General features: G+C 35.1%; 1 long non-coding RNA gene across 1 annotated transcript; it reads left to right on the forward strand.

The window, feature by feature from the left end:
* The first annotated feature begins 3,130 nt into the window (after positions 1-3,130).
* Positions 3,131-26,507, forward strand: LOC120353661. The gene is made up of 3 exons (XR_005572511.1): positions 3,131-4,108; positions 22,595-22,658; positions 26,437-26,507. It is a non-coding gene; the product is annotated as an uncharacterized LOC120353661 (long non-coding RNA).
* The last annotated feature ends 245 nt before the right edge of the window (positions 26,508-26,752 follow it).

Consider the following 26,752-nt stretch of genomic DNA (forward strand, 5'->3'; position numbering starts at 1 on the left):
ACAAAGAAAAATATGATATGGAGATTCAAAGAAGATGAAGGAAAAATGAAAAAGAAAAATACAACAAAACAGAGAAAAAAGAACATGAAATCGGAAGAAGAAGGACATAGAAAAGGATAAGAAGAGAAGATGGTGAATGAGAAATACACAATTAAAATTATGTGCAAAGTAAAAGACAGGTGGATCCTAGAAAGAAGAAGAAGAAATATAGAAATAAGTGGGAGAAAGAAGAAGTATGCAATAGCTATGAATGTACTTGAAGACGATGAAAATTGACATCAGAATGGGGAAGGAATGAAAAAAAAAACATCAGAATGAAGAAAAGATGAAGCAGATGAGAAGATGAATATATGAGAAGAGACACAACAAAAGAAAGAATGTGGTGTGGTGTAGAACAAGGAAGAGGAAGTGAGGAGAAAAGAGAACAAGAAGAGAGAGAAGTAAGAGGAGAAAAGTAGCCAGTATGTGATGGAATGAAATGCAGGAAGAAGTAACATGGGTGTGAAGAATTAAAAAAAGAGAATAGAAGAAAGATCGTACCGTGGGATCCATGGTGGATGAATTTCGGACTGGATCACATAATATAATACGAGCAAGTGATGGAACATGATATACCCAGCACATTAAAAAAAAGAATGTGCTTAAAAAAGGGCATGCCAAGAAAAACTATAGTGTGACTCACTTCAAATTTGTCAGCGTTGTCTGGACGGGGAGCATTGATGTTATTCATAAGAAATACTGACAGTTTTGTAAGTGAAGCTCACTATATACACGTTATAATGGCAGTGTTTGATTAGCAATGGTATTGCTATCCTTGTCTATCATTCAACACGGCGGAGAGCGCTATCTCTTTCTAGGTTTGATCTGTTGCTAGATCGTCTTTCAACAGTGTGGAATTTTTTTATTTTTATTTATTTATTTATTCGTGGACAGAATCACAAATCATATAAATATGATTAGGAAGGAACAACAGGCTTGGCCCAAATCTATTCCATTCCCAAATTTTGATAAATTAATAAAATGTCCAAAAATAGGTTATGTTTCTACTGTAAAATGTTCAAGTTCAAATTTCGTCCAAAAATATATTATAAGATAAATATTTTGAATTTAGAGAAATTAAAACACCAAACTATATTTAAATATAACACTTAATTATCACTTCATATTGAATTAATCAAACTATTTTATAAAATTTTGAACCCAAAAATACACAAAACTTCTCTCACTAAGCTCAGCTGTTGACTCAGTTTAATTGGTAATTAATCAACAAAATATTCAATATTTAATTATGAAATTATTGAAAAATACAATTTCTTGCTTGATAAAACATAATTGATTATTCTAAACGAGACTGAACAGTTAATATTACCTCAATAAACCTGTATCAGCTACCGTCTATAGAAGGCATTGACAAGACAGAGGATCGGCGACGTTGTTCTGTTATCTTTCTCCACTGCCATTATAACGTGGACCGCACTATAGTACAAAAGGTATTTGGCTAAGGGCCGAGTTCGGGATTTAGCTAAGTTCTATACTTTAACTACCTTTAAACTCTGAAGTCAGAAAATTGGCTTTCCGTGTCAGAGCGTTAACGTAGTCGAGGACTTAATAGACCATGGAGTTTAAAGATCACTTTAGACTCTGGAGTTTATAATTTCAGGACATAAATAGACCCTGGAGTTAAGAGATCACGTTAGACTCTGGAGTTTATAATTCCAGGACTTAATTAATCCCTGGAGTTTATAGATCACGTTAGACTCTGGAGTTTATAATTTCAGGACTTAATTAATCCCTGGAGTTTATAGATCACGTTACACTCTGGAGTTTATAATTTCAGGACCTAATTAATTCCTGGAGTTTATAGATCACGTTAGACTCTGGAGTTTATAATTTCGCTTTCTGAGTAAAGGGCTTATTCAAGTCCAGGACTTGAATTAGATTCTCCCCTCTTCTCGAGTCAAGGATTTATCAAAAATCGTTAAGTCCAGAACTCAAAACAGCGTAATTTAAACTCTCAATCGAGGTAAGTTTTAAAATTGAGTTATGGACTTAAACTGAGCAATCACATCTCAGTTATTAATATTTTGGAGTAGATGATGCAATGACCTGTTTGATATAATATGTCCCACGTTGGAGGACATGTTGTGAAACGTGTTGTTCCGTTTAAATGTTTCACTTTTTCAAAAATTTGCCGTTACTGGCCTGATTGGATTTCAAACTCCTTTCCATGTAGTCTCTAGACTTATTTTTAGACTTTTATTAATTGGAAATTAGTCATTAGATCTTAATTTTAATATATAATCACTTAGTAGTGTTGTACAAAACACAACATTACAAAAAATAGCCAAATAGATGTCTTGGAATACTTAAATAATTTGGATTAGTACATCTAAATTTATAATTTATAATTTGTGCCTAGTTAAAAGTTGTGTGTATATTTTTGGCTTCAAAATTTTCTGAAATAACTTGATTTATTCAAAGTGCGGTGATATCAGGTGCATAATTTGACTATAATTTGGTATTTTAATCATTCTAAATTCAAAATTTCTAGCTAATATATAATCTTGGACAGAACTTTGAACTTTAAATTTCCTCAGTAAGAACATAACCTATTTTTTCGGACTTTTCATTATTTATCAAAATTTGGGAACAGAATAGTTTTGGGCTATGCCTGTTGTTCCATCCCGATCATATCCATATGATTTGTATTATTATATCAAGGAATAAATAAATAATTTATATTTTGCAAGTCTATTTTGGAATAGAGTATTTCTATCAGAATTATGCGTAAAAAACTAAACTTATTTAACGACTGTGACATAACCTAATAATGTTCTAGGAAAATAATACAAGGTATTATTAAATATACAAGGCCTTGGTATTTTGTCTTCCAATGTGAATGTTATCAATTAATGTCATATTCAGCATATTAATAATAACAATTCATTCATTCATTAACAATATTGTTACATTTGAAAATTTGAGCAGCAAGGAAAGGCACTTTGAGCGCCCATTTGAGTCCCTTACAGGCAGGCAACCCATGCCTTGATCAGGTAGCAGACAAGTTGAGTTGTTTTTGAAGCGTTCAGCGGTTGAGAGGTCGGTAGTCAGTCAGTAGTGATACATCCTTGCTCGGGAGAACATCTAGCGGAAGTACGTTGTTCCCTCCGGTCTACCGATTACGTCCTTACGTCCTGTCTATCCTTAGAGATTATCCTTAAACTTATCGTACTGCGATCGAATCGTTGTCACACGTTTGTTGATCAAGGATAATTCTAACCGTATTTGAGTGTCAAGTATTGATGATTTATCGTAGAATTCGTAATACAATAATTGAAGAGTTTTCAAACATTGGGGATCATCCTTATAGTTCTACTATTGAAGTGTTATCAAACGTGTATTTTCAACCTTATCACTAGAAAGTTTATTTATCTGTTTTCTCAATAATATAACAATTGCTTCTAAGCTTAAGCACATTAAGTGAATTGATTCATTCTATAGCAATGAATTAGAGTGATATACGTACGATATTGTTTATGTTAGTCATGGAGTGTAGTTGATTCGTAGATTGTGTGTTATAAATAGTGTTTCAAAAATCCCCAAAAGTGCTAGAAGTGTTGAGATGCAACTAATCTGTTGAAAAGTGTTGAGAAATCTGACGTGTGTTAAATGGAATCGATTACACATGCAACATTGGTTTGTTAAAAGAAATTCCTTGCACGAAAATTTGTGAATTGAATTTGGAAGAGTTGTGTTTGAGTTTGTAATTAGGATTGATTATTTGTTGAATGAAAATAGTTGGATTGAATTCAGGAGATTTTGAAAGAATTGAGCTATTGTAACAGAGTGACATAATCAATTGATAATTGTAAGTAATTGGTGAAATAATTGAGTGACAGCTTAAGTTTATTTTGAAACCTTACACATGAGAAAGAGTTTAAGAATACAAGTTCAGTTAACGTGAGCTCGGTTTGTTCAATGTGAAAACCTGTGAGTGGATTCGAAACGTGTTTCATCAAAAATATACCAATAAATTCTGGTGATGTTATCAAGATCTTTTCCAATTTGGATGATGAAAACCCGGTTCTAGGATTGACCTAGATTGAAGGTAAGCCTCATTTCAATTATTAAGTTCATTATGATGATCATATTGTTTTTTCATAATTCTTATTAGTGGAGCTGAGATCAAGGAAAGTCTAGTTCAAGGTCAATGTGGATTTTGTTCAATGATTTTAGAAATAGTAAGTTAAAACATCAAAGTATTGTCAATTGAACCATGTCGGTTCTAATTTTAATACTGCTTCTAAAATTCAACAGGCTTTTGAGCAACTGAGCTATAGATTTTCAATAATATTAACAACTAACAGGAGACCCGTGCTTAGGGTTTATTTCAAAATCATCCTCGATTGATTAAGAATCTATATGCATAATTTCAAGTCAATTAGTCCAGTTTGTAGTTGAGACGTGATGATGCGTCAAATGTAATTATTATTCTCCTATCCTGTACGTGTATAAGCAAGTTCTTCTCTTTATTATAGTATGTTTTATGTTTTTGAAGGGACGGATTCAAAGATCCGAAGGTTCAATATTATAGTATAGATCATTTAATATGGATTCACTGATACACATTTGTCAGCTTATTGATCCTCGGCTTAATCACAATTTGTTGAATATTATATCAGTACGTCTATATGATAAACTCATGGAGGATAAATCATAGTTTTGCTTTGTATCTTCAAAACTCTACCAGGTAACCTTTACACTGTGTAGTGAAACAATCTATATGCATAATTTCAAGTCAATTAGTCCAGTTTGTAGTTGAGACGTGATGATGCGTCAAATGTAATTATTATTCTCCTATCCTGTACGTGTATAAGCAAGTTCTTCTCTTTATTATAGTATGTTTTATGTTTTTGAAGGGACGGATTCAAAGATCCGAAGGTTCAATATTATAGTATAGATCATTTAATATGGATTCACTGATACACATTTGTCAGCTTATTGATCCTCGGCTTAATCACAATTTGTTGAATATTATATCAGTACGCCTATATGATAAACTCATGAAGGATAAATCATAGTATTGCTTTGTATCTTCAACACTCTACCAGGTAACCTTTACACTGTGTAGTGGAACACTATAAACTTATGATTCTGTCCATTTTTTATTGATTCATACAATAAGTACATCATTAAAGTGATAGGAAGAGAAAAAATAAGGTTACTTTGTGCTATTCCTCTCCCAAATTTAGATAAGGTCGCACATAGTCCGAAATAGATCAAGTCTTGTAGTTGTTCACTTCACAAAATTTCTAGTCCTTAATTATGTTCACTATAATAGTGTGACACTTCATCAGGTGAACTTTGAAATTTCAATTGATATTGAGATTCAACAAGGTGGGAGTGAGAAAAAATATGAAAGAAAGAGAAACAAAAGGAAATGAGCAACAAAAAAAGTGGGAGGAAGACTACCTAATGAAAAAGGAAGTGTACTGAGGATAATCTCAGACAGTCAGCGTTCCTCATAAATATATGAATGCTTCCCATTCAAATAACACTGACAGTTTGAAGTGAATCTCGCCAGAGGAAGTGAGCCGTCAATTATAACGCACCTGAACTTGAATGGTGGAGGCATGAATGAGTTTCAAAATGGAGGATACAAATTATAATATGATTAATCCTGTATGCAAAGTTCCTCGTGAACCAAGCACAAATAGTCACTGCTTTAGTTGAAGTCTGGTTCCAATGAACCAGGTTATTTATTCTGCTATAGTGAGGTCCACGTTATAATGACAGTGGAGAAAGACAGGAAAACAGCGTTGCCATTTCTCTGCATTGCCACTGCCTCCTGTAGAGGATAGCTGATACACCGGTATATATGTTGTAATATGAAGTAGTCACTTTGTTTTGAGAAAATAAATTACGAAAAAAAAGACAATTGACAGTGACTCAGTCGAATTTTTAAAATCAATTATATTTCACTAGCCGTCAGGCTCGCTTCGCTCGCCATATCCGTCTAGCCAAGGGGCTCCACCCCACTGGACCCCCGACTGGATCGTTCAAAAATGAGATCAGCGGGCTCGCTTCGCTGGCCTGCATTTTTCATTTGAGCATGCTTCATTCCATCAGAAAGTCAAAGTACTGAGAAAAGCAGAAAAGCTGAGAAAAACGTTGGAAAAACGCTGATTTTAAGCGTATCTTTGATGAAATATTAAATTCACCCCATCACAAAATTTTCAGACCCTAGCTAAACCTCTGTACCAAATTTGAACATTTTCTATCTATTACTTGATGGAATAACTGAGAAAACGCAAAAAACGCTAATTTTGGGCGTATCTTTGGCGTTATTTCAAATTCCTTCTAACAAAACATTATAACACCCCAGCCGAGCTTTTGTAGTAAATTTGAACTTCTTCTGTTCATTTGTTATCGATAGATCTGAGAAACAGCAAGAAAAAAAAAACGCTGTAAAGAAGCTAATTTTGGCCGTATCTTTGACGCTATTGCAAATTCCTTTCAACACAACATTATTACACCCTAGCTGAGCTTCTGTACTGAATTTGAACATTTTTTGTTCATTTGTTCTCGATGAAGCTGAGAAAACGCTAAAAAAACGCTGAAAAGATGCAGTTTTAGGGCGTATCTTTGGAAATTTTTCCAAATCCGCTCTAAGTGCGCCTCTAAAAAGCCAACTGAACATACCTACCAAATTTGAACGTTTTTGGTCAGGTAGATTTTTAGTTCTGCGAGTGAGTGAGTCAGTCAGTCAGTGAATGCCATTTCGCTTTTATATTTATATTTCATTTGTCTAGAACATATTTTTCAATGATTGATAAATAAATTTTCATAATAGAAGCGAATATTTTTCAATTAATTATATTTCTAAATTTTTTAAAAGAATCTGGCAACGTTACAGAGTTAGAAGAGGATAACGCTATCTGCTTTGTTGAATGATAGACAAGGATAGCAACACCAATTTCAATCAAATACTGTCATTATAATTATATAACGTGGACCTCACCAAGTCACTGGTCCAGTGAATTATACATTCAAGTTCGAAAGAGCTGCTAACACAAAAAACCGACAGCAAGAGTTGAATTCTGGTTTAAAGAAGTACTGAGAAGTAGGATGAGAAGGAGGAGGAGGAGGAGGAAGAGGAGGAGGAAGAGGAAAAGGAGGAGGAAGATGAGCAGGATGCCGTAAGAAATCTTGGTAAGAGAGAGAGAAAGTTAGGAGAAGATGGTGGAGGAGAAAGAGGAGTAGGAGATGGTGAGGAGGAGTAGAAGGAGGATGAGAAGTAAGGAAAGAGTGAAATAGGTGACAAGGTACGATGAAAGGACACAAGATGATAAGTGTAAAGGAGGAAAGAAGAGGAAGATGGAAGAAAGCAAGATGTTGAGGAGTAAAGTAGACAAAAATAGTAAAGGAAAAGATGGCAAGATTATGAGGAATGAAGGGAGAAAGAAGGAGAAGAGAAGAGGAACGAATGAGGAAAAGGAGGAAGAAGAAAATTATCATGTTCAGATCAAGCTCTAATAACAATAATTATTGTCATGATCCATTCAACAACCATGTATTATTATAAAATAATTCTCCATAAATAGTACTAGTACAGAATCCTCATTTGAATAAAATTGCCCATATAATAGTGCAATGAAAAATATTAGAATTACAGGAGTGGTTGACCCAGCATTTGACTTCATATTCAATTATATATAACCACAGAATTACAATTATAGGAGTTTTCTCTGATATAACTAACATAGGCAAACAATTAGATAAACGAATTGCTCGTACCAGAGCGTGACCGTCGAGTCAACTGCTGGATATCGTCTGGAGATACCAGTCATATCGCTATTGTCTGAGTAATAAATAAATGTATTTTAATCAACAAATAGTTAGTAACAATTCCATATTTTGATTTTTAGGGTAGAGAAGTGGCATGCTCTTGGTATTCCCTTTAGAAGATTTCTCTATTTTCTCATGTCATGTTGGCTCATTAGTCTATCCAATCATCATACTGTCAATAGAATATCTGGGAAAACTCCATAATTAAAATCCATGAGATTCGTCTTTCTCCTGAAATCCATCCACTAATTGAATTCATCAGTTATAATTACCAGTGATTAGCTACTAAAGTAGTTATTAGCAAGTCTGACATGACGATAAACTACTTAGCTCGGGGAATACAATCTTGTGGGAATAGCTAGCTAATAGCTGTAAAAATAGAATCTTGAGTCTCTATAGAACTGTAATACCTGACGAGAATCAGAGCAATGAATATAGAGTCTGTATAATAAGTAACCGGACTGACCTCAGGAAATTTTTTATGGGCAAAATATGTACAATTTTCCATTAGATATCTTCAAAGTAGTCCCTATTGGAGTCGATAACACGCTGATACCGAATTTTCAAATCCCTAAACGCTCCCTGGAAGTCGGCAACCTCCATGCTGTCTAGAGCCCTCGTCGTAGCACGTTGAACGTTTTCCAGAGTCCCGAACCGCGTCCCCTTAAGTTGTCTCTTGATCTTGGGGAACGAAAAGAAGTCCGGTGGTGCCATATCCGGGCCGTAAGGAGGATGTGGCAACGTTACCCTCGTCTGTCTGGCCAAATTGCTCGGTGACGAGCAGGCAGGTGTGCGACGGAGCATTGTCGTGATGGAGGATCCACGAATCGGCAATCCCCGGACGACTCGATGAACCCGGGCGGTTAGTCGACGGAGCACCTCTCTGTAGTACTGGTCGTTTACATTTTGTGACACACACTCTTTGTATCGTGGAGAGAAGAACATCTCAATATTGGTGAATGCGGGGAATCAATTTACAAATCACGTTTTCCAGTGTGTCTAGAATTTGAATAAGATTTTCGACTAGTGCCTCTACGTCCTTACGCCTTCAAATCTTGGTTCCAAGACTTTTCAGTTTGAATATTTTATTATCAGTAAGTATGCAGCACAAGGAGAGGATAGTGGTTTCAACTAAGCGTCCACTAGCTTTCAAGTGAATAAGGAATTTGAAATGCCATGTACATTTGAGGAGTTCATAACATTCTAATACCGCCACTATTGTCGCTGTGTGTAGGCTGTTTTGAATTTAACTTCTTCTACTTCATTATCATCTTCTTCTTCTTCTTCTTCTTCTTCTTCTTCTTCTTCTCTTCTTCTTCTTCTTCTTCTCCTTCTTCTTCTTCTCATTTTTCTTCTTCATCTGTGGACCAGGAAGGTAGAAAAATGTTGTGGGAAATAATCATAAAATCTAAGAAAAAAGATTGATTGATTGAGTATTTTATTTATGTAGATTACAATATATACTGGCTTATAAACTTATATACAATAGCTTACAATACAGCAGAATTATAGATGAATTTACAAAATATAAATTAAGAAAATAATTTTTTCTACAACTGCGCGTAAAGAAAGAATTTACATACTCAATTCTCCTCGTAAAACAGCTTATTTCTGAGGAGAATCTACTTTTTCGCTCGCTAACCATCCGCGCATGGGCAGTAGATTTTCTTTACGCTCGCTGATAATTCGCGCATGCTCAGAAGAGTTTCTTTACGCTCGCTAATCAGCTGATGGTAAGCAGCTCGCCAAAAAGTCAGATCTTAACCTAAAAAGTCGGTAATTGTTACTCTGCCGATATAAGTAATTTAACAGGTTTGGGCAGTTGTAGAAAAAATGTTGTATGTAATTCGTGCGTAATGCTTCTTTATCGTTCTTGCAAAATTATCACGCTCCGCTTCGCGTCACGTGATAACTGTTTTGCGCGAGCGATAAAGTCGCGCATTACGCTCTTAATACATGAATAGCTAATCTAGCTGTATATGATATGAAAAAAAGCAATTTGTAATAACTATAGATAAAATAGATAATATTGTTATGCATCTACATAAATTGGCGTAGCTTTGGACATATCAATGTACATTCTTTGGAAAGAATATTCTAAGTATCCTTCCCACTAACTCTCTGCCAAAAGTAGAAGAAAAACAGATGAAGAAGAAGTAAAAGAAAAAGGTGATAGGAGAAGCAGTAGGAGAAGAAGAAGAAGAAGAAGCAGAAGAAGAAGGAAGGAGAGAGGAGTGTGAACAGAGTGATAGAAGAATGACAGACAAAATAAAGACAAAGAAAAATGTGAAGAGTAAATTTATTGACAAGCTGCCCACCCCCGCTGATATTTCCTTGGAAACGGTTCTAGCTTTTTTCTAAACGTTAGTTTGGTGGGGCTAGTAGAGTAAGGTAGGCCCCTAGCTTTCTTTTGGGGCATTGTTTTAAAATTGTAAACTTTTGGGGCTGCTGGACACTATCAAAATGAATGGGAAGGAGAAGAAAGGTGCTAGAATGAAAGGAGAATAACAGAATAGAAACAAGGCTGAAATAGAAATCAGTTTCGGTTATCACTAGCCGTCAGTACTGGAGTCTGTAATGAATTGAATGTCTTCATTCAGTTTCATCTTGTTTTTCCTATCGTCTTTCTTATTCTTCTTCTTCTTTCTTCTTCTTCTTCTTCTTCTTCTCTTCTTCTTCTTCTTCTTCTTCTTTTTCTCCTTCTTCTTCTTTTTCTTTTTCTCCTTCTCTTCTGTTTTTTTGCATTTCAAGAATTGACATATGAAAGGATAAAGAATTTCCTCCATACTCCGATACCCTATTATATAAAGCGAGCAATTTCTGTATAGATTTTTATATCTGGTTATCTGGTTATTTTATATCTAGTTATTTATATGGTTATTTATGTTCAACGGATCTCGAAAACGGTTCTAACGATTTTCACGAAATTTGGAACATAGTAGGTTTATGATATAAAAATTCGATTGCACTATGTCTCATTCCTGGGAAAACACGCTGAACGACATTAAAAGAATAATTCATCCTTGGAAGAACAGATGATAATTTCGTCGTCTGTCGATAACAGAAGATGCGTGTGCCTGTGTGGGAGATCAACTGTGTAATCAATCAGCTTACCGTATCTCGCAAAAAATATTAGTATCAAAAGAAATTTTAATAGATAATCAAAATAATGTGATTTGTAGACATGTCGTAGTTTATCTTTCTAAATAAATTAGAGTATATCATAATATTCAAAGTTGATCATTATTTTACAGTTTCAAGTGATTAGTGAGTGTTATTTTGTTATTCAATTTAGTTTGTAAACATTCTAAATTGGAACTTCTCTGTTCATATACAGTATTTCAGTTGAAAATTGGACCTGAATTCAAGTGTATGAAACATAACCCACTTTTTGGACCATTTATAGTGTATTAATGAAAATTCGGGGAAGATACAGTTTTGGGCTGTGCCTGTTAGTCCTTCCCCAATCATTTTGAAGAATTGTGTTTTTTAGGTTATCAATAAATAAATAACGAGCGAAGCTCGGTGCCCCGATATTTACTATATTATATCATCTACTCTGAAGATAGGATTAATCAGACTATAGAATTATTCATAATCATTCAGCTGACAAGTGGATTATTCATTGCATGCATTAACACAGATGTCTAGAGAAGCCGGTGAGCAGGTGACAGCAGATGCTTGTGGATAAGAAAACTGCGTGAGGTCTACTGTTCACAGAACTACTAGTAGGCTATACTCTTTGTTTTGAACTTAGGTAGTACTGTTCCGTACAGGTGAAACTATACTGAGGGATTTGAATATCCTCCACTTTATATTCAAATTGAAGGTAGGTTTGATTTCGAATTCATTTAACCGTAATCTTGTGGTTCAGTGATCAAACTCAAAAAGCGCGCCGGAAATTGTCAAGGATTTTCTCTCTCACACACTCTATCTCTCCCTTTATCTATCTTTCTTTGTCCCACTCCAAAGTGAAATAGATACACCGGTGCATGTCTGAAGTCCCAGTGCACCAATGGTTGTTCCCAGACACTATTCCACAGTCCTCCATTTCATAGAAGAATAATGGAATAATTAAATATGGAATAATGATATTTATTCCTTTTCACAAACCTTAGAAAATTACAATTAAAAATTTTAACTAAGTTAACCACACTAACCAGTATTCGTGGTCAACTTGCAGTAAAATAACATAATCATCACTACATACTGTAACAGATTACATCTTGATTATAACTTGATTATACAGAATAAAATTAATTGATCTTTGAGTCCAGCATTATAATAGTTATCTGTGCAACTAGTGCGCAAAGTGACAGTTTGCTGCACCGAAAGAAACGTTTAAGAACGAAAATTTAACGTTTTGCTGCACCGAAACGGAATGGTTTCTTGAGTGCAGCAAACGAACTTTGCGCACGTATTTCACATTAAATTTTTCCTACAGTTACCATTGAATATGAAAAGTGGGTAATTATGTGTAAAATTCCCTGAAATCCATCAAATATTTTTCTGTGTAATTTATTATTAGTAAAAACCTTAATTTATTTAAAATTGAATTATAATGATTAGTAATTCAATTGAAAATTTATCTGACTGCTTGAAGGGGGCTTATCTTATGTAAGCATTGAAATGACTATAATCAAGGCACATAATGGCAACGCAACGCTGTTCTTCACTGCCATTATAACGTGGACCTCACTATACCACATCAGTGTTACCAACTTAATTTTGATTTTGCTGCACTGGTGCTCCATATAACCTACTAACTAATTTGCGTTGTCATGCTGCAAATCTGGAGTACGCAAAGTACTCACTTTGCGCACTAGTGCGGAAAAGTGATTCTTTGCGGCCTGCAATCAGTGCAGAATTGGTAACTTTTCAAGGTATCTGTAGGAAAAAAAATTCCTTGCACTCCGTGACGTCTGAAAACCAATTATTGGAAGTAAAAAAGAACAAAACGTCTGTAAACGTTGACGTCTGTGAACCAATTGGAAGTACAAAAGAACAAAATAATCCTGCCGGTACTTGAATTCCTCATTGTCAAAAATGGATGGATGTATCATATATATTCGTGAACAATCACGTTTCAAGTGATTGGCACATACTTAATTATAGTTTTATACTAATGGTTTTTCTTAATAAACGTCATTTTCCAGTTCTCAATTGACATTGTCTGGAGTCAGTACTCAGTCACAGTAGTTTGAAGTGAGTACATTACACACAGTAGTCAGTAGGCTACTCACAGTGGTCTCAAGACGGATATTGCATTCCAAGGCGAACAAACCGACGTGAAATGAATATAAATTAATATCAACACTTGCACCGATAGTGATGCTGAAAAATAAGTGTGCATCCTAGAGTTTTCAGAAGCAAAGCTTTTGCTTTGATTGATTGAAAGACAATATCTTGAACATCATTTTTACGAATATGTTATTGACAAGGGTAGAATGGAGTTTGAACACTGCACTAACGTTTTCCGTTGCATCCTGACAATACAGGATATTTTTCAATTTTATTTGAAAGAGCTTCTTAGTTGAGAGTAAAGCCTATTTGAGGCTCAGACTATAGTGAGGCTCACGTGTTGAGGCTCACTGTGTTGAGGTACACGTTATGATGGCAGTGTTTGATTAGCAATGGTATTGCTATCCTTGTCTATCATTCAACAAATCGGATAGCACTATCTCTTCCTCGCTTTGCTCTGTTGCCAATTCGTCTTTTAATAATGTAGAATTCATTATTAAATTAACAAAATATTTCATCTCAATTATGAAATAAATTATTGAGAAATATAATTTCTTGCTTGATAAAATATAATTGATTATTTTAAACGAGAATGAACAGTTAATATTACATCAATAAACCTGTATCAGCTACCGTCTATAGAAGGCATTGACAAGACAGAGGATCGGCAACGTTGATCTCCTATCTTTCTCCAATGCCATTATAACGTGGACCTCACTATAGGCCTTGTGGACCCCAGAACAGGTGTATGTTTATAGTATACGAAGCTCCGTATCTAACTTTCGATGATTGGTAGGTACTCAAGCGCAGATAATCAAACCCGAAAACCTTCCTTCTCATGGTTGACTGCCCTACCACTTCCCCTTTCAACAAGCGTGCCCTTTCAACTTTCAATGATCTAGCCTTTGAAAAAGAAATGCAGACATTTTGTCACTTTCCTCGTTCATAGTTGACTGCCCTACAACTTCCCACTTTCAACGAGCCCTCAACTTTCAACTTTCAGTCCTTAGAGAAGAATTCATCTTATTCATCCATTGATTTGAATACCCTAAAACTTCCACTTTCAACAAACATGCCCTTTCAACTTTCAGGTATCAAAATTGAAGTCGATTTCTTCATCCATAAATTTTATTGATTGATACAATGAGTACATCATCAAAATGATAGGGAGATAAAAAATAAGGTAACCTTGTGCTATTCCTCTCCCAAATTTAGATAAGGTTACACATAGTCTAAAATAGGTTGAGTCTTGTAGTTGTTCACAATATATTTTCAGTACTTAATTGACCGAGCGAAATGAGGTCTTAAGCTGCGTACACAAATTCCTGCTTCCAACCCGCACCGAGCACGCTCCTCCCTCGTACCGCCCTCGTACCACCATCGAACCACAGTCGCTCCGCCCACGCACCCATCGTGAACGTTACGGAATATGTTAGATCTTCTCGCGTTCCCCGGTCGAACCACTGTTGCTCGCCGGTCGATCATCAATCGCTCTGCTGGAGTGACGTTCGATTGCGGAGCAGAGCGACAGTCTGTACGTACCTTAAGATTCAAGTCGACGGTTTGACATTTCTCTTAATGTTTAAATGTTTATATGTTGCGCATTCACGGCGAAACGCGGTAATAGATTTTCATGAAATTTTATAGGTATGTTCCTTTTTTTATTGCCCGTCGACGTATATACGAGGTTTTTGGAAATTTTGCATTTCAAGGATAATATGAAAGGAGAAAGGAGCCTCCTTCATACGCCAATATCAGAGTAAAAATCATACTATAGAATTATTCATCATAAATCAGCTGACAAGTGATTACACAGATGTGTGGAGAAGCCAGTCTATTGCTGTATTCCCATAAGGTCTACAGTTTCTATCAGGTACTTGTGGATGAGAATACTGCGTGAGGTCTTCTGTTCACAGAACTACTAGTTATTTCGATGTAGATTTTCAAAAATTTAGATTCTCAAAACCAGATTTTATAAATGGGAATCACAACCATTGATAATAACCAAGTGAACTACAATACAATACAATAAGTTCATCATAAAAAATTATAGGGAGAGAAAAAATAATGTAACCTTGTGCTATTCCTCTCCCAAATTTAGATAAGGTCACACATAGTCCGAAATAGGTTTATGTTAATGATGGAATAGTTGACTGCCCTACAACTGCCCACTTTCAACAAGCATGCCCTTTCAACTCTCAACAATGAGCCCTCAAGAGTGGAAGTCACGTCCGTTTTGGAAATAGGAGGCTAGTCATGCCCTTCAAACCGGAATCACGGCTAATAGGCCCTTAGTCACTGGAAAGGTTCCTCCATTCTATTTTTCCAAACAAAGATTTAAAACAGTCATGGAGAATAAATGGACTGAAAGTTGTGTAAAAGGAAATAGAGATTTTAGTAAGAGAGTTGAATAGAAGGACTTGTAATTTCCACTACGTCTTATATTCGAGAAGTTATGACTCAATGTTCTAATGAATGAATAGTTTGGGTGAGAACCCCATCTCGTCTCATTGAATTTAGATATCAATATCAATTCTATTCTCATTTTTATATAATATCACTCAAACAGATCTATCCACTAATAATTATCTATATTTACTTACATTGCTAGATTACAATATCAAATATCGGGGCACCGAGCTTCGCTCGTTTTTTTATTTATTGATAAACAGAGCACAATAATAATTTATTATTATTCTCTAAAATGATCGAGTTTATATTCTACAGCTGGCTATACGTCAGCTTATGAATTTCGGAGATGCGTTATTTTGATTTTCCACAGAATCACTCGCTCACTTTTCACCATCCACAGACGAAGAAAGTCTCAGCTGTTTCAGCCAAGGATATTATCTTTTAAATGTCGTTCAGCGAGTTTTCCCAAGGATGAGACCTAGTGCAATCGGATTTTTATATCATAAACCTGCTATGTTCCGAATTCCGTGAAAATCGTTAGAGCTGTTTTCGAGATCCGTTGTACATAAATAACCAGATATAAAAATATAAACAGATATACAGAAATTGCTCGTTTAATATAATATGATATCACCTATAGTTCAATATTACCTACCTATTTTGAATTACCTACATTTCAATATAAATATTGAAATGTAGTCACAGTTCTTATAAATTTCATATCGTATTTCAATTACTGAAAATAACAAGTCCAACTTCTAGTAAAGGTGAAATTGAATGAAAACAGCTCTCATTCTCGAAAGATAAACAGTCTTTTAAGAACAACATCCTTTTTCAAATCATGCAGGAATTAACTGAAATCATAAGGTGTTTTTCGAAACAATTCACTGTTTTCATTTCATGTTTCATTTCATCTTCATTTTCAATTGATATCAATACTTGCATTCAATCAATGCTGACTGAATAACACTAGATGACACTAGATAACACTGCTGGCTGAATAACACTGAGATGAATAACACTAGATCTCAAAATAATATAGATCGGGGACACTTCTTCTCTTGTAATCCGATCATTCTGAGAAGAACTTCTCCGGTCAACACTATCTTCTTCTTCCACTTCCCTTCCACTCTCTCACACACTTTCTCTCTCATTCTCTCTTGTTTCTCTCCTCTGTTCCACACCATCAAGTTCCAGTTACACCCCTATCGTGGGAGGCTTCCCTCTGAACATCCGGTGTTACACACCTTGCATTTGATTCGGGGAAATGAGCTTCAGGAATCTAGTTTTCGGAAGATTCTATTGATTCTCACTTGATCTTGTTTACCACCTGTCAACTGTTTTCAGAGAAAAATATTAAGATTCATTTCAAACTGTTGAACTCACATTGGTAGAATAGAAAACGTTGCTGTTAATATTACAACAGGGAATGCTTGAGGGGTGTTCACATTGGTCAAGTTTCTTTGATTAACTAGTAGTTCTGTGAACAGTAGACCTCACGCAATATTCTCATCCACAAGTACCTGATGTCAACTGTTTTAAATGTTAACAAAATCAGTTCACGTTTGAATTTGTATTCAAAATCATTAATATTTATGTTAATTTGAACAAGAATGAATAATATTTCTATTCCAGAATTTATATAATATTCTTCCAGTCCGTGATAATTTTTCCATCTAATGAAAATTAATTTTTTTCAATCAAAATATTTAAATTTCTTCAGCTTATACAGTTCATTTGATTATTTTATTCACCTATTAAAAGTTTTTTCGAATGTGAGAATATTGATACTGATGGACACGCATAATAATAGGCTACCATGACTGCAAAACAAAAAATATTGAAACCAAAGACCAATTTATTAAAAAAATGTTAATAACTCAATCCTTTTAGATTATATTAGATTGAACATAACTTATCATACACATGATGAACATATGTGTTTGTCAACTTCCGTTCAATCTAATAATATCTATAAGGATTAAGTTATTAACATTTGTTAATAACTTTGATGTAAACCCAGCTTAATATGCATACCTCTTCAAGGTCTTTGATTGAAACTATAGACCTTATACAAATACAGTAATAGACTGGCTTTTCCACACATCTGTGTAATCACTTGTCAGCTGATTTATGATGAATAATTCTATAGTCTGATTTTTATTCTAATTTGGAGTATGAAGGAGGCTCCTTTTTCCCTTTATATCATCCTTGAAATGCAAAGTTTCCAAAAACTCTGTAGATACGTCGACGCGCAATTTAAAAGGGAACATACCTGTCAAATTTCATGAAAATCTATTACCGCGTTTCGCCGTAAATGCGCAACATATAAACATTTAAACATTAAGAGAAATGCCAAACCGTCGACTTGAATCTTAGACGTCACTTCGTTCGGTCAATAATAATAATTTCTCTGTTTGCCAATGAATTCCAGCTAGTGGAGTTCATTAACAAAACATATACATAATTATTATAATATACATACAAAAGTTGCTAATACTAAACTTAGTCCCAATTATGATACCGCACTATAATAATATGTGTCGGGATTCAAACTCTCTTGACGTTTTTAAAAAATGGATGTAACTTCTCAGAAACATGCTAACGAACAAGCAGCATTGAAGTGATTGGGTTGATGTTGAACAAGTGGTAAGCAAAGAGAATGCATTTTTTCGTCAGTCTTTTACTGTACCAGAGAATATTCAGATAATTTATATTATAGTCCAGTCAAGAAAATGTTTTAGAGGGAAAAGTCAGGAAGACAATTTTTGACCCCGCAGTTCTGTTTAGGGTAGTGAGGAGGTAGTGGACATATAAAAAGTCCCCCCCCTACCCCCTGTGCTAAGGGGGTGGGGGTGGTTTAAAGGTACCATTTTTTGGTTTCTTGCTTAAAACTCAAAAACTATGTATCCTAGGGACTTGAATAACATATAAAAAATTGAAGCTTACATAATTTCCTACAATATTTTTTCTACAACTTCTTTTATATCTACTCTAGTTTTCGAGATATCCGCTTTGAAGGTGTGACATTTTTGAAAAAAAAAACATGTTTGCCACCAATTTTAGTCTATTTTTGCTCTTATAACTCTTTAAAAATCGATGTGAAAATCCATGATGATTATGAGCTTATAGAGCATTGAATTTCCTTTATTCAATGTATAATTTCACACTACCCTCCACGAATTTCCCTACACCTTTCGCAGCAGCTTTAGTGTTGAGTGTGAAATCTCCATTTTTGCAACAATAGACCAATGACAAAGGAATTTTGAGGGAATGTTTAAACATAATTTTTGAATTGGCAGCTTTCAATTTGTTATATGACAGTCAAGTCCTCACGATACATAGTATTTGAGTTTTATGCGAGAAACCAAAAAAATTGTACCTTTAAACCACCCCCACCCCCTTAGCACAGTGGTTAGGGGTGGGGGCTTTTGATATGTTTACCTCCTTACTACCCTAAACAGAGCTGCGGGGTCAAAAATAGTCTTCCCAACATTTTCCTCAAAACCCGTTTTTGAGCATTCATTGCCTGGACTATTACATTGAAATTTAAAAAATAATAAAGATAATGTTTTGTTGGAGTTGCATCAAAGAAACCTGTTTCACTTGTTTCAAGAGATAGCTTTCCTGAATTACCTCTGAAAAATACCGCATAAAATTAATGTATTTTACTAACTTGGAATCAATAAATGAATCTGATATAATCTATACTATAAGAAAGGAGAGAACTTGCTTATACACGTACGGGATAGGAAAATTATGTTCGACGCATCATAACGTCTGAACTACTGGACTGATTAACTTGGAATTTCGCATAAAGATTCTTAATTAATCGAGGATGGTGATAGGCCTATTTTCAATTTTTCAAGATTTCATAACGTCAAGTTTTAGAATAGACCCTTGCGAAACACGGGTTACCTGCTAGTAGATTAATATAAATTGCCCTCAAGATTCTGTTCTTAATTTATTAACCATTAAGCGTTATTATAACGACCAGCTTTGATTATTCCCTGCACTAAACGTGGAAAAAATTATGATTACAGAATAAATTTGGCGCATTGTTTTGTGATATAGTGAAATTAACTGCTAACTGGCAGAAATCCTCATGAATAACATCAAAGCGTCCCATTCTAATGCTGAGAGTCCTGAATGAATCTCACAATTCTCAACACTTCCCCCTAAATTCTCCTTCTTCTTCATATTCTTCTTCTTCTTCTTCTTCTTCTTCTTTTTCTTCTTCTTTTTTTCTTCTTCTTCTTCTTCTTCTTCTTCTTCTTCCTCTTCTTCCTCTCCTTCATCTTCTTCTTCTGTCTTCTTCATTTTCTTCTCCTTCTTCTTTATCTTCTCTTTCTCCTGTCACCACTCCTTCATTAGTATCTTCATCATCATCATCATCATCATCATCAATCATCATCATCATCATCATATCATCATCATCATCATCATCATCATCATCATCATCATCATCATCATCATCACATCATCATCATCATCATCATCATCATCATCATCATCATCATCATCTCTTCTTCTTCTTCTTCTTCTTCTTCCTTCTTCTTCTTCATCATCTCATCATCATCATCTCATCATCACATCATCATCATCATCATCATCATCATCATCAACATCATCATCATCATCATCATCATCATCAACATCTTCTCCTTTTTATTCTTCTTCATCTTCTTCTTCCTCCTGTCTTCTTCTATTCATTCTCTGTCTCCTCCTTCTCCCGTCTCCTCCTTCTTCACCTTCTCCTTATCCTGTCTCCTTCTTTTCCTTCTCTTCCTTGTGTCTTCTGCTTCTCCATCTCCTGTCTCCTTCTTCTTCTTCTCCTCCTTCTCCTGTCCCCTTCTTCTTCTCCTTCTCCTGTAACATTCTTCTCCTTCTCATCCTCCTGTCTTCTTCTTCTCCTTCTTCTTCTACCTCTCCTGTCTCCTTCTTCTTCTTCCTTTCCTCATCATCTCCTTCTTCTTCTTCCTCTACTCTATCATCCTCTTCTCCATCATTTTCTTTCTCTCCAGTATCAGCTTCTTCTTCTCCTGCCTTCTTCTTCGTCATCCTCTTCTTCTTCTTCTTCTTCTTCTTCTTCTTCTTCTTCTCCTTATTCTTCTTTTTCTTCTCCTTCTATGTGAATTTTGAACGACCGTTACAAACTCGAATTAATAGTTTCCTTCAAATCCGGTCTTACCTAATTAATCTACACTTCCTCTCTACACTCGTCTCCTTCATCCTCCGTCCTTTTTCCACATTCGTTAATGGCCACTTATCTCCAAATGTAGACTACTTTAGGCGCAGTTCTCACTTAGCCTTAGATTCTGTGATCACACTTATAAGGCTGTGAATCTGTGATTCAGTCTCGCCGGAAATTGTGTGATGGATTATCTGCAACCAAGTTTATTTTTGGTGCTTGTTGAAAAAATGGCCAATTTCCTCTGTGATAAAAGCAGGACAAAGGATGGTTCGATGTCCTGCTTTTAGTCACTTCTTGTTTAGTTCTGTTGTTTTATGTAAACTGTGCCTGAAAATTAACTTATTGACCGAGCGAAATGAGGTCTAAGATTGAAGTCGACGGTTTGGCATTTCTCTTAAGTGTTTAAATGTTTGATGTTTGATGTTTGAATGTTTGAATGTTTGAATTTTGAATGTTTGAATGTTTGATGTTTATATGTTATATGTTGCGCATTTACGGCGAAACGCGGTAATAATTTTCATGAAATTTGACAGGTATGTTCCTTTTTTGATTGCGCGTCGACGTATATACAAGGTTTTTGGAAATTTTGCATTTCAAGGATAATATAAAAGGAAAAAGGAGCCTCCTTCATACGCCAATATTGGAGTAAAAATCAGACTATAGAATTCCTCATCATAAATCAGCTGACAAGTGATTACACAGATGTGTGGAGAAACCAGTCTATTGCTGTATTTCCATAAGGTCTATAGTTTTAATCAGGTACTCTTGTGGATGAGAAAACAGCGTGAGGTCTACTGTTCACAGAACTTCCAGTCTATAGCTAGCCTCAAAGAGATGAGCTAGCCTCTGATAGACAAGGATAGTAACACCAATAATAATTGACCGAACGTAGTGAGGTCTATGTTTTAAATTTTGTCTATCTGTATGTAACGCGATTACGGCCAAACGCGTTGATAGAACTAGATGAGATTTGGCAGGAATATTTCTTTTTCAACTGCGCGTCGATGTATACACAAGGTTTTTCGAAATTTTGAATTTTAAGGATAATATGATAAGAAAAGGGATCCCTACATACTCTGATATATATAATATATATCATCTACTTTGAAAATAAGATTAATCAGACTATAGAATTATTCATAATCAATCAGCTGACAAGTGGAATACTCATTGCATGCATTACGCAGATGTCTATGGTATGCCGTGTCTATTTCTATGAGGTAGAGTTTCAATATTTTTTATGATGCATGCCCATCAGAATCAATATTCTCACATTTGAAAAACGAATTTAATAGGTGATTGAAAATAAAGTAAAAAATTATCCAATCAACTAAATAATTCTGAAGAAATTATAATATTCTTAATTGGAAAAAATTAATTTAAAAATAGTTGAGAAATATTTTTATCAGATGGAAAGATTATAATGCAACTGGATAAATTTATATATGGAATAGAAATTCAAACGTGATCTGAGTTTATTAACATAAGAGAGTTTTTGATCTTGGAGAGAATAAATAACAATATTTTAAGAGTAAATTATGATTAACTGTGAATTGTGATTCAACTGAATCAACTAGAACAGGTGACTTCAGATACATGTGGATGAGAGATCTGCGTGAGGTCTACTGTCCACAGAACTACTAGTGAAATTCTGCCATTAAAACTTTGACCGTACTATAACTAGACTCTGCCCACTAACGTTGATTTCCTCCTACAAAATTAGCAACAATCTTCTAACAACAATCTGTGCAGCCATTAGTAGTCTGAACCCTGTGACGATATTTTTTGGCGAAGACATTATCGTTGTTAGTATATTCAACTGACTAATTGTATTTATATTTTTCAATATTCATCCTTGAAATAATTCCAGTTTAAAACCTTGTCTGTTTTGTTTTACAGGGAGATGCAGACTAAGAATGTGAACGTAGCACCCCTCAATAATACAGTCTGCAGTTCAGCTGAGGTAAGTTCACATTTTCACAACTATCTCATGAATTATAATTTATTAATCAAAATAAGTTGAATACATTCATAGGCTCCATTATATAAGAGCCTGTTCAATTTTCTAATCGTGATTAAATTCCTCAAGAACCAATCAGAAAAGCCTTCTTTCGAAAAAAGCCTTCTCTGATTGGTTCTCGTGGAATTTAATCATGATTAGAAACAAACTTTGACTGACTTTTTAGTGATAATCATCACAATTTCAGTATTCACACTACTTCCAATAACTACAAACTATACAATAGAGAATGAATATTGAAATTGGAGAATGCTCGCGAATGTCACCTCAATATCTATATATAAAAAAGCGAAATGACACTCACTCACTGACTGACTGACTGACTCACTCACTCGCAGAACTAAAAATCTACCAAACCAAAAACGTTCAAATTTGGTAGGTATGTTCAGTTGGCCCTTTAGAGGCGATATCAAGGAATCTTTTGGCAATATTTTAACTCTAAGGGTGGTTTTTAAGGGTTAAAAGTTCGTCTTTTGGCATGTATATTCTTCTTATTCTCTTAATTATGATTGAAAAATGTCCATACCATATGTTAATATAGAACTATAATCTAGAGAGAGTACCTCTTCGAAACAGTTGTTAACTGGTAACTAAATTAATAATTTTGTCAGGTTGGCATTGAGTTGAGTTGACTTTGTTAGGTTGGCACCAAGTTGAAGATTGAAATGCATTTATCGCGGAAAAATTGATTGGGCACTGCTACTTCAATCGGAGCTATTCCTGGGAATATTATATTACTAGCCGTGAGGCTTGCTTCGCTCGCCATATCCGTTTAGCCAGACTTAGGACTGGATCGTCCTAACATATGATGAAAATGAAAAATGCAGGCGAGCGAAGCTAGCCTGCTTATCTCATTCTTGGACGATCCAGTCGGGGGTCCAGGTGGCGGAGCCCCCTGGCCAGACGGATATGGCGAGCGAAGCGAGCCTGACGGCTAGTGCTATTATATTCGTGAAATTGACACTACTAACATACATCTGATAATATTATTGCAATTTCAGAATAAATTCAAAGTTCACACACCTGTATCCCACTGAAAGTACAGTAAGAAAACAGTGACATTGGAGAGTATTATGTTGTAATAATATTCAATGACAATTGACCGAGCGAAGTGAGGTCCAAGATTCAAGTCGACGGTTTGGCATTCCTCTTAATGTTGAATGTTTATATGCTTATATATTTATATGTTGCGCATTTACGGCGAAACGCGGTAATAGATTTTCATGAAATTTGACAGGTATGCTCCTTTTTAAATTCGCGTCGACGTATATACAGGGTTTTTGGAAATTTGCATTTCAAGGATAATATAAAAGGAAAAAGGAGCCCCCTCATACTCCAATATTAGAATAAAAATCAGACTATAGAATTATTCATCATAAATCAGCTGACAAGTGACGACACAGATGTGTGGAGAAGCCAGTCTATTACTGTATTTGTATAAGGTCTATAGTTTCAATCAGGTACTTGTGAATGAGAATACTGCGTGAGGTCTACTGTTCACAGAACTACTAGTCTATTATAATTTTTTTACAGACTTTCAGCTGATGAATATTTCAATCTCAGATTGCTATCAAAGTTCACACATCTCCTATCTCCCATTAGAATACGTTAAAGAAAACATAGTATATTATAATTTTTTACAGATTTTCAGCTGATGAATGTTACAATTATTTCAGATTGTTATCAAAGTTCACACTTTTCCGGATTACCTCTGAAAATACGGTAAAGAAACCACTGACATTGAAGAACGGTACATACACAGAACATGTTGTCAACCTGTTCAAAAATAGAACTAAATGAACAAACACAATAATAGTGGAGACCAAACAACAAAAAACAAGGTTTCGTGTTGGGGACTATAGTGATAATTCACTTTAAACTGTCAGCATTCCTAATAGATGATAGCATTTTGCTTCTCATCTAATCAACGCTGACAGAATCATGTGAATGTCGCTGGTGGTAATTTAGTTGTCGTCCAGAGAGTTGCCGGTTTTTTCTGGTGACCGCTTCTCAAATTGAGCGAGTAAATGCGCGCTCACGGTCTCTTTTTACAAGGAGAATAACAAAAGGAATTGGAGGAAGAGAAAGAAGTAAATGGTGTGGTAATAGGAGAGAAAGAAGAAAGAGGATGAGACAGACAGGAAAGGGAGGGGGAGGCGTGAAATGTGAATTGGAGTAGAGAAGTAAGTAGTAATAGGTAAGAAGAGAGAGAATTAGAGAGACAAAAAGGGTGGGAAGATGGAAGGGAAAATGAAAAAGTGGTGGGAAATCATGTTAATTTTTTGAATCGAATAAAGAAGAAGAAGAGGAGTGTCATGAATGAAGGATATAATGTGGATTGGAAAGGAGAAGAAGAGACAGTATTAGAAGTAGAAAAGGGAAGGAGAAGGAAGAGGGTTGGAGAGACGAGAAAGGGAAGAAAAATCATATGATGTGGATGGAAGAGAGAAAAGGAAAGAGATTATGAATGAAGGAAGAAAAATCATAATGATTGATTGATGATTGGACTTTATTTATGTAGATTACATATATCTACGGGCTTATACACTTATATACAATAGCTTACAATACAGCAACATTATAGATGAATTTACATAATATAGACCAAGAAAAATAATTATTGAACTGTATATGATATGAAAAGCAAATTGTAATATAATACCTATAGATAATTATATTGTTATGCATCTACATAAATTGGCGGAGCTTTGGACATGGACATTGGACATGGGCTTGGACATTGGGGACTTGGATTTATCAATGTCCATCTTCGAAAAGAATATTTAAAATATCTCCCACTAACTCTCTACCAAGAAAGAGAAAGAGAGAAGGAGAAAGAAGAAGAAGAAGAGAAGAAGCAAGAGAAGAAGAAGAAGAAGAAGAAGAAGAAGAAGAGAAAGAGAAGAAGAAGAAGAAGAAGAAGAAGAAGAAGAAGATGAAGAGAGAAGAAGAAGGAAACTATGGAAGGAATGGAATAAAAGTGGTTGATGAATAGATGAACTGAAGGAGGGAAAAGAGAGGGATGAATTTAAGAAATACAATATGTAGAAAATGAGAAATCTTGGAAAGAAGAGTAGTTATAACAAAAGGATTGAGAAGAGAAGGAGAAGGGGAAGAAGGAGAAGAAAGGATAGAATGATGAATGAAGTGGCAGTCTATTTGTCGAGGAAAAGGAATGGATAATGGAGAGGAGTTGAAGCATTCAGTGAGTAAAATCATGGTGAAGAAACAAGAATGATCAAAGTGGAGGAGATAAAGGAAACAAGGAAAGGGATGAGAAAAAAGATGGAATGGGAAAATAAATGAATAATGAGAACAGTAAGAAAAAATGGAACATGAGGTTAAGAGAATGCAAAGGAAACAGGTGAAGAGAAGCGAGAGAATGGAGTGAGTGAATGGAGAATGGAGAAAGAAAAGGAGAAGAAAAGGAAAAGTGAAAGGAGAAGGAAAAAAGAAAAAAAAGAAGATGAAAAAGAAGGAGGAGGAGGAGAAAATGAAGAAGGAAAGAGAAGAAGAAGAGACAGGGAAAGAAGAAAGATGAGAGCGAGAATAAGAAGTGGAGAAGAAGACATTGAAGATGATGAAAATGAAGATGGAGAGAATTTACAGAAAACGTTAGGTTCATGATACAGTTGTGCACTCTCTTCCCAAACCAATTTAAATTTCCCATCTAAAAAAAATCCAATTTGTTTTAATTATTCATTTCTTTTTGTGATTTTAGGTGGGGACTGCAGCAGCTGATAGTGGATCCTCAGTGCCTCCTCTTCCACCACGACCCCCTCATCAAACAGGTAACAACTGGTTTCAACACCAAATTTCCCTTCCCGCATGCAAAAATTACCTCTCCACCAGTAAAATTCCCTTCTCAACGATATTACCAAGACTTCTCTGGGAACGTGCCATGGGACACGATGTTCCCCTCTCATGAAAATTGATTCATTTGTTGAAGTTGATAATTTATTGTCTTTTTCTTTATTTATTTCGAACTTCGAATGTCATAAAAATTCCTAGTAAACTTACCTAATTATGTTCTTAAT

This window comes from Nilaparvata lugens, chromosome 11 (genome assembly GCF_014356525.2).
Source record: "Nilaparvata lugens isolate BPH chromosome 11, ASM1435652v1, whole genome shotgun sequence".
In the NCBI taxonomy this organism is placed as follows: Eukaryota; Metazoa; Arthropoda; class Insecta; order Hemiptera; family Delphacidae; genus Nilaparvata; species Nilaparvata lugens.